This window comes from Cetorhinus maximus, unplaced genomic scaffold (genome assembly GCF_964194155.1).
Source record: "Cetorhinus maximus unplaced genomic scaffold, sCetMax3.hap1.1 HAP1_SCAFFOLD_123, whole genome shotgun sequence".
In the NCBI taxonomy this organism is placed as follows: domain Eukaryota; kingdom Metazoa; phylum Chordata; class Chondrichthyes; order Lamniformes; family Cetorhinidae; genus Cetorhinus; species Cetorhinus maximus.
Window position 1 is genome coordinate 68,778 of NW_027596126.1, and position 9,147 is coordinate 77,924.

Here is a 9,147-nt window from a genome sequence, read left to right on the forward strand (position 1 = left end):
CTCCACCATGCATTTAAAACAAAGAGGTCCTTGTGCATCTCCTGCCTCTCTCTCTCTCTCTCTCTCCCTCTCCCTCGGTGTGATCTGTTAGCCCAATTCATTGCACACTTCACCTTTCTTTAACCCGCTCACAACTGCCAGGGGTGTATTTCATTTGGATGTTCTGGTTTGGAGGACCCAGTTTCTTAAGTGAGGCGCGGGATGGGGGTTACACCGAAACGCGGTGGGACTGTGACAGCTTTGTTGGATTTAAATGTGAAGATTTAGAAAACTGTGCGCGCTTGTGTTTTCCTCTTCACTAACTGAAATTGGGCTAAGTAATGCAATGTAATCATTCCAAGCCCCCCTCCCCACCCCCTGTTATAGGGCCGGGTTAATCGGTCACAGTGAGGCTGCCTGTAACGCATGGTATGTATGGTAAACACTTGGCCATGTTCAGTGGGGAAGGTGAAACAGCAGATTCCTAACAAGGATTCTCAAATTCATTGGCCAAAATGGTTATGCTTTTGAAGCAGACAGTGTTAACTGGGAATAACTGGGGTGTGTTAGACTGTACCATACCCCACTCCAGTCTTCGCTTTAGTATGTAGTCACTCATTTCAGAAACTTTTATTATCAAATATTCTGAATAAAATGGCACATTTTTTAATATATATATAAATATACCCTTTCCTCTTCATTACTCTGTCCTAAGAAACTACTTGCCTCAAACGTGCCCCCCTCTCTCTCTCTCAGTTGGTGGAATAAGGGAATCTTGCCCACTTAACGCTGATTTTGCGCTCCTCTTGGAACGTGAAAGTTTGGCGCGGTCTGAATTTCTGTCAGTGGTCTTCTCTTTGCATCGCTTGACTTGGGGGGGGGTCACGGAGGTTGCTTGTCTGCTCGTACATCCGACGTTATTCCCTCGCACGGTGTTTTGTGGAACGTGTAAGAATACAGAGTTCAAAATGCATTTCCCAAACTGCACAAGCCGCTACCGTTTGTTCAAATCAGTGGCTGTACCTCTGGTTTCCATCGATGGGTCATCAGCACGGGGCTGCCTGCATCGACCTCCTCAAAACTCGAGAGCTCCCTAACTCCTCCAGCTGTCGCCTGTCTGAATGTATTTGCTAGTGGGTGGGCGCAGCTTCAAGAACCGGCGTCTAGAAATTGTACAATAGTTTTTTTGTCATCTTCATTGGCGAAGCTATTAATATGAGAGGGACGGACTCCTAGAATAGTCCTGAATATTGATGTAGGCGAAGCGATTCTCATTTTGGTGTGACAAAAGCTGACGATGATCTTTCCTCTTGCTGCAGAGATTTAATTCAGCCCTAGTGCTTTCACCGAGTCCGGGTGAATGGGAGCCTTGCTGCATATATCTGAACACTAAATGTCGATTTTCTAAGAGAGCCAATTTTCTTTTCTTTTTTGGAATTAAAACAAAGTATTGACAAGGAACACTTCACAGTCTGATTTGTAAAGGGAATTTGTACATTTATAAATGTAGATATTTAAATAACATACAGCATACTTCTAGAATTGCAGTAACAATTAAAATAGTGAATAGTCCAGGATAGAAATGCCAATTTACCCCATCCAGCTCATCACTCTGCTGCTTCTCAAATAACCCACTCTTAGTGCCCGTCCATGTCGTGAATCCCCCGAACTGTTCGAGTGCGTAGCACTACTTGGTGGAACATTAACTTAAAGCGTGATAAACATCTACAAAGCCTTTTCTTTCCCTGGGGCCCTGCTTTTAAAGCACTTTTTTTAATTTAAGGTTGTGCCCTCTTGGCCCACTGGACTGACCGACCAAGTAACATCGCCCCGGGGCTCACTCCGTCACTGTTGTAAGATGCTTCAAGACTCCTCAGTTGAGGCCACCCTTTAAACTTTATCCAGACCAAACCTCATGTTTTGTTTTTTGTCTTTAAACCCGCGCTTAGAGTTTGCTGAACCTTTGAATTATTGGTAAATGCGCTTCAGGAAATTGGAATCAAAGTGCATGCTCCCACTAACCACAGGATTGTTTCAAGTGCAGGAGGAGGTCGTTCAGACCGTCACGTCTAATAAGCCTATGGAAAAGTTATTCCTTTGACATTTTGACAATGTGAAATGCTGTCGATTTTTTGATCCAACGGGCGTCTCCCGCTAGCTTGGCCAAGCGAACTCTGAAACTGGACAACCCCATCAGCCAGTTTTACTGGAATATTTTGCAATGTTGGACTTGGGAGGGAGCATTATCAAGTGAACTTATCGTTTCTCTAAACGCCATGGCCCACGCGAAGACGTCCTCGAAAGGAATAGATGGCTCTGAAAGTTAACAGGACTGTTTCATCGAGACAGTTCGATTAAGTTTCTGCCCCTTTGTGAAATCTTTCGTCTGGCGGCGATTGGGGGAATTCATTGACATCATTCCCCACCCTCTCCTCATTCTTGCGCAGCCAGTGTCCCTTCCAAAACTACCTTTTGAGCCTGAGATGTCACTCAACGTTTGACGTCTTTAACCCTGTGATTCATTTGCCTGCAGGTTGTAAATTAATGTAAATTTGCTGCTTTTGTAACCTATCTGCTGTTCTGGCCACGTTTTCGCTATTTGGCTTGATTTCTGCATTTTCTTTTGCTGTTCTAGATAAGGTACAATGGCTGAAGTCGCTTCAGAAGTTGTGTATCATCCATGGAGAGCATCCTGGTGCCTGGTCTAACTGGTGTAAGATTCTGACTTTAAAAAAAATAAATGACTAACTTTAATTTCACCAACTCAGGCCTGATGGCCATAATCTCGACATGTATTCCCCGCCGCCTCATGTCACATAGTACAGGCCGTCACAGTCTAACTTGTCTTAGAATGGTATTCTGTTCACCACCAGGATGCGTGATTATGCTTGGTTGCTCACTGTTCTTGCTCTAGTAACCTGTTAACTGATCACACTAATGGTAGCCTCTGGGTATGCATACCAAAAAAAAAATACCTTAACCCAGAACTGATCAACCTTATGCAAACCCTTTCTTTATTTCTGTGTGTGTGCACACACATCTCTTCAGAGTTCAATGTCACTACACATTCTACAACTTTCCCAAATTTAAAATATGTATTTTGGAAATTATTGTACAAACATAGCCTTGATTTTTTTTACTATTTGCGCTTCTAAAGTAGGATTGATTTATTTTTTTCCCTCTGGTGTTGGGTTGAGAGAGCACACCGGTTTTCCATTGTTTGAAGATTAACCTCCTGGAATTCCCTCCCTAACAGCCCTATGGGTGTGTACCTACACCACGTGGACTGCATGGGTCGAGAGGATGTGGGCTCACCACCACCTTTGTCAAGGAATGGGCACCAAATGCTGGCCTTTGCCAGCGATGCCCACATCCCATGAACGAATTTTTAAAAAAATGTTTAAAGATATGTACGCCAATCTGAGGTGGTAAGTAATTTGGAACGAACTGATGAATTCGCAACGAATTCTCGGTTTTCTCATTCCCACCACCCACGTCGTGTCATCTTGATTCAGTCTTAAGAAAAGTGATGCCCCCCATTCTCCTTTCCGTCCACCTTGTTACATCACCAAATAAATGCCAGTCAATAAGCTAATCTTCGGCTCAGTGCACTTTCTGCCCCACGCTCTCGTGCGTAAGTTGCTGCCATATTACCCCACACACTCGCTTTCTGACACACACACACACAAGGCAAAACTGTTGTTATGCTGACTGGTATTGTAGGCTGCTGTTTGACGATTATGGATTGCCTTAGATCGGTGTCTTTTTTTTAAAACCACTGCTTTCCATTTGCTCTGTGTATTTATAAAAAAAAAGTAATTCCTAGTTATATTGACACTTCCTGTCTGGTTTTAACCATCATTTTTCAATAAAAACCATCTTGTATTTTTGCGTTTCTCACTTTCGTGAACTTTTGTTACTACGCAAGCCCGCTTAATGGCGTCTCTCCTTGGCTAAGTACTTTGGTGTTGTGCTGTTTTAGAACGATTCTGATGTTGCATTAAAATGCTCCTGAAGTTCTAAAACACTTTTGTCTAATCCCAGTTCAGTAGTCTTCAATGTCGAAGAAAGGTGTTTCACTGTGCCTCACACCTGTCCAAAAAAAAGCAACTTTGATGTGTCCCCTTATTTTGCAACTATTTTTTTGTAGACTCGACCCCACGAGGTTGATATGTTGAATGAGGGAGGAATGTTGGCCAGGACTGCTCTTTTACAGAAACTCTTCATATCCAACTCTCCCACCAAAGCAAGGGAAGGGGACTTTTATGGTACACGCCTCCCCCAGCAGTTTAGCCTTGGGGTTCACCACCAAAAGAAAAATTGATTTGCATAAGCTCGAGTTTCTGTGGTGAGAAAGCGGAGTCCTTTATAAGTGCTGTGCTTAGGATATTTACCCAGGCTCAACAATGAATGTATCACCCAACAGTGGATATCATGCAAGGCGCTCACCATCCACCCTTTCTTCCAAAAGATCGAAAAATACCATGCCAGTGGGTCACTGCGTACAAAGCCGAACACTCGCCTCAGGTTTACTTGGAGATTTTAAAATGCACACGTTTAATTATTACCTTGGTTCGACATTCAGCCGATAAAGAGCAAGATAACCAAATGAACAGTTGCTTTGAAATTTTTTTTTAAAAGCTGGAACTGGTCTATGAAGAGAGAAAATACACTCCTATTTATTGCAACACCTGAAACACGGAGCTTGGAATAAGCCAGGATTTCCTAGACTTTCACATATCAAGGTTTTATGTGGATGATGCAACTTTAAGCACATGTAGGGTAGACTATTGTTCTCATTGGGCAGAACCTGGAGAGCTGGATTGCGCCCACTGGAGAATCCACCCGAGTTTCATTCCATTGTATCCATTGCTGGAATTAAATAGAGGATAGAAACCCCAGTGGTAAAATACCAAGGCAATACTGTTCAGAAAGCAAGCTAACTGAGGAGTTGAAAGTTATTAACTTGTGGTCCTCCTAATGTATGATGAACATGTTTTCCTGTGTCTCCAAACTGCTAAGAAATTAATACAATGACCTCCGACTGCTCAGTCGTTCTGACAGGCTTCAATCCTTCCTATCAGACTAATCTGATTGATTTTTTAAAAATGCCAGTGTGGCTGGGGTGGGGGTGGGGTGGTGGGGGGAGAGGAGAAGAGAGAAAGAGTTTTTTTTTTAAATTGAGACTCTAACCAATTGACACATGGATTAAAACAAGACACTGTCAAAAGTGATGGTTAACAAGTATGCTTCACTGAAACCCTAGCAACGAGCCTAAGCTTGTTTGATTTGTATATCTGCAGCTGATTGGCACAGTAGCTTTTCCGATTAGCAGATTAATGTTACAGAATTGTTACAACACAGTCTGCTCCGGCTCTCCCAATGAGCAATTTACCTAGTGCCATTCTCCCGCCTTCTCCCTGTAACCCTGCACATTCTTCCTTTATGAGATATTCCAATTCCCTTTTGAATGCCTCGATTGAATCTGCCCCCACAGCATTCGAGCAGTGCATTGCAGGTGTAACCATGCGCTGCGTGAAAAAGTTTTTCCTCATGTCTGCATTGCTTCTTTTGTCACCCTTTGTTCCATGTGTTACTCTCTTGGTTTCTCAGTTTGGGGGTGGGGGGTTTCAACTCCTAATACAGAGACTTGAGCACAAAATCGAAGTTGGTGTTCCAGTGCAGTACAGAGGGAGTGCTGCATTGTCAGGAGGTAGTGTCTTTTGAATAAGATGTTAAACTGAGGCCCTGTTTGCCTCCTCAGGCCAATTTCTTTTCACCCTCAACAAATAATGCAGATAATCTGATCATCATCGCATTGCTGTATGCAAATTGACTGCTGCGTTTCATACATTGGAACAGTGTTCCACTTCAGAAGTGCCTCATTAGTTTTGGAATGTCCTCTGGTCATGAGCGCTATAGGAATGCAAATCATTCCTTACCTTTTTACAAAGCCCCCTGAGCCTGAGATTCTCACCGTGGCTTACACCAGGTTCACATTGGGCTCCTGCTCTGAATTCACACTGCAAGTTTAACATCAACAAGAAATGGAAACTGGCTTTGGCTAATGGCAAACCTGTTGTGTAACTGTCCCCTTAGAGAACATCATAAACTAGATCGATGAAAGGTGCAGTTCTGCTACCAGACAACTGGCATCCTACCAATGTATTAGATTATGAACAAATTTATCCAAATATGGACTTGGAGTTACTTCAGTAACTATATTAGTTTTATATGGCAGTAGGAGATGTACTTTGTCAGAATTGTTAATTGAGCTAGCAAGATGGTGGCCATCGCCGTCATGTCTTCAATCTGCTAACGTGGCTTATCCAATTTTATTCTCACTTAATTATTACAAAGTTGGCTTTAACACGGATTAGATTCCCATCAGTGGTCGAATGAATTTCACACTCTTCCCCGGCTATTTTATAAAGCCTGTTTTAATATTTTCTGACCTGTCCCACTATGGCCCTGTAAGTTGGTAGCTCCCTTGCCTCTGAGTCGGAGGATGTGGACTCAAGTCCCACTGCAGCACTTGAGCACAAAAATCAAGGCTGACGATCCGGTGCAGCACTGAGGGAGCGCTGCACTGCCAGGGGTGCTGTCTTTCAGATGAGGCACTAAACCAGGCCCCCATCTGCCCTTCTGGGTGGAGGTCAAAAGCCCCGCAGCCACTCTTTTGAAGAAGATACAAGGGAGTTCTCCCTAATGTTCTGGCCAATATTCATCCCTCAATCGACATCACTAAACATAAGTCCAAAAGTAAAACACTGCAGATGCTGGAAATCTGAAATAAAAACAGACAATGTTGGAAATGCTCAACTAGTCTGGCAGCGTCTGTGGAGAGAGAAACAGAGTTAATGTTTCAGAATCGAAACCAAAACAGACTCTCTGGCCAGCATCACATTGCTGTTTGTGGGAGTATGCTATTTGTAAATTGGCTGCCACATTCCCTACATTCGGAAGTGACCACACTTGGTTGGAAAATGCTTTGACAGGTCCAGTAATCGTGAAAGCACTTTAGGAATACAGGTCTCTCTCTTTCACAAAGATTTTCCTTTGTGTATAATCATGTTAAAGTTAAAAAAAGCAGTGGAATATATTACTCTATCCTGAAGACGGGGGCTAGGTCAATCATCCTCCAGGATTTGCCCAAGTGATTATCCTTGCAGAGTGAGGCTCTATTGCATGTTAGTCAAGGAGAATTAAAGAAAGAGGTTTTTGTTTATATAGCGCCTTTCACAACCAGAGGATGGTCCAATGTGCTTCAGAATCCATCAAGTCTTCCTGAAATGCTGTTGTCACTGTTGTAGCCAATAGCAAGTTCTCAATAGCCATGGGGTAAATGACCAGATAACATGTGTTTGGCTGAGGGGTAAATATTGTCCAAGACAGCTCCTCCTCAAATAGTGCCGTGGGATCTTCCTATCCACTGGTTGGGAGGGGCCTCGGTTTAATGTCTCATTCGAAAGACAGCGCCTCTGGTACTGTAGCATGACCTCAGCACTGAAGTGCAATATGAGCCACTGCAGCGCAGTGTTAACCCACCTCCGTCTTGTTCAGAGTGCTGCCACTGTGGGAACACCGACCACCAACGTTGGGGCTGTTTAATAATTGCACCGTCAGAGGTGAGCCTGCTCCTGCTGGGGCATTTGCACTCGCTTCCAGCAGAGTTACTGGGTAGTGAGCGGGAGCCCTGATTATTAGCCTTTTCTTCCCCACTCCACCTGGACCAGGAAACCAATGCCCGTACACATTGCAGCCGCCCAGCCAACAAAGCGCTGACTGCGCGGGGACTGAACCTGGCTCTTGTTGGTGCTGATGCTTCAGTGCTGCACAATCTTGCGGCTTTTAGATTTGTTTTCCCACGTTCATTTTAATTTCCTGTGTGTAATTTTGAAAAGTTGATGGCCTTTTGTGAGTCGTTCTACCTTTCTGATCACCTATTGTGACTATTGCACCAATGGGCATTCCCAGTCAGCCAATGGCGCTGCTGAGTGTGGCGTTGAGATGTACGGAGGAGAAATGTCCCATCCTTCATCTGTATCCAAACCGTTGATCTCAATTCTTTCATAGCTGGGGAACTACGATTGGGCAAAGGAGGTGAAAGTCAGCCAGAATTTCCACTTCTGATCATGAGTCATAGCAGAATAATACCTGGGATGGGTGGGTTGTCTTCTGAGGAAAGTTTGGACAGGCTAGGCTTGTACCCATTGGAGTTTAGAAGAGTACAGGGCAACTTGATATAAGATCCTGACGGGTCTGGACTGGGTGGATGTGGAGAGGATGTTTCCTCTTGTGGGAGAATCTAGAACTAGGGGTAAAAGCAAAATACTGCAGATGCTGGAAATCTGAAACAAAAACAAAAATAGCTGGAAAAACTCAGCAGGTCTGACAGCATCTGCGGAGAGAAACACAGTTAATGTTTCGAGTCCGTATGGATCTTCATCAGAACTGAAATAGGGGTCACTGTTTAAAAATAAGGGGTCGTCCATTTAAAACAGAGATGAGGAGAAATCTTTTCTCTCAGAGGGTCGATAGTCTTTGGAACTCTCTTCCTCAAAAGCTGGTGGACGTAGAGCCCTCGAATATTTTTTAAGGCAGAGTTAGATAGATTCCTGATTAACAAGGGGGTGAAAGGTTATCAGGAATAGGCAGGAACGTGGGGTTGAGGTTACAATCAGATCAGCCATGATGTTACTGAATGGGTGGAGCAGGCTCGAGGGGCCTACTCCTGCTCCTAATTCGTATGTTCGTAGGCACATCTGTCCTGGAAAGTGAATGTGTTCTAGATGCTGGAAGTGCCCAGAATCAGACTTGTCTGTCATGTCCTTTCGTAATGGTTCAGTTGGCAGACACTCAGTTGCCTCATTAGAAGCTGCTGTTTATCTGAGTGTTTCTGGGACATGCTAAACTGCATCTCATTCAGCAGTGGTGAGGGAAACCATTGCAATGACTGCTTGAGCCATTACCACTCTAGCTGTGTGTATCTCCTGAATGTGAGATGGCTGCATCAGAGCACTTTGCTTCTCATGCGGGACAATTCTCCCCAAGTGATTGCCAGGAATGTAATAGGCCTTGCTTCAAGCCTCAATAGGCCCACACATGTAGATAGGTATGTGTTGTGGAAAGACTGTGCCTCTCTCTCACACACCTACACGTTTTGTG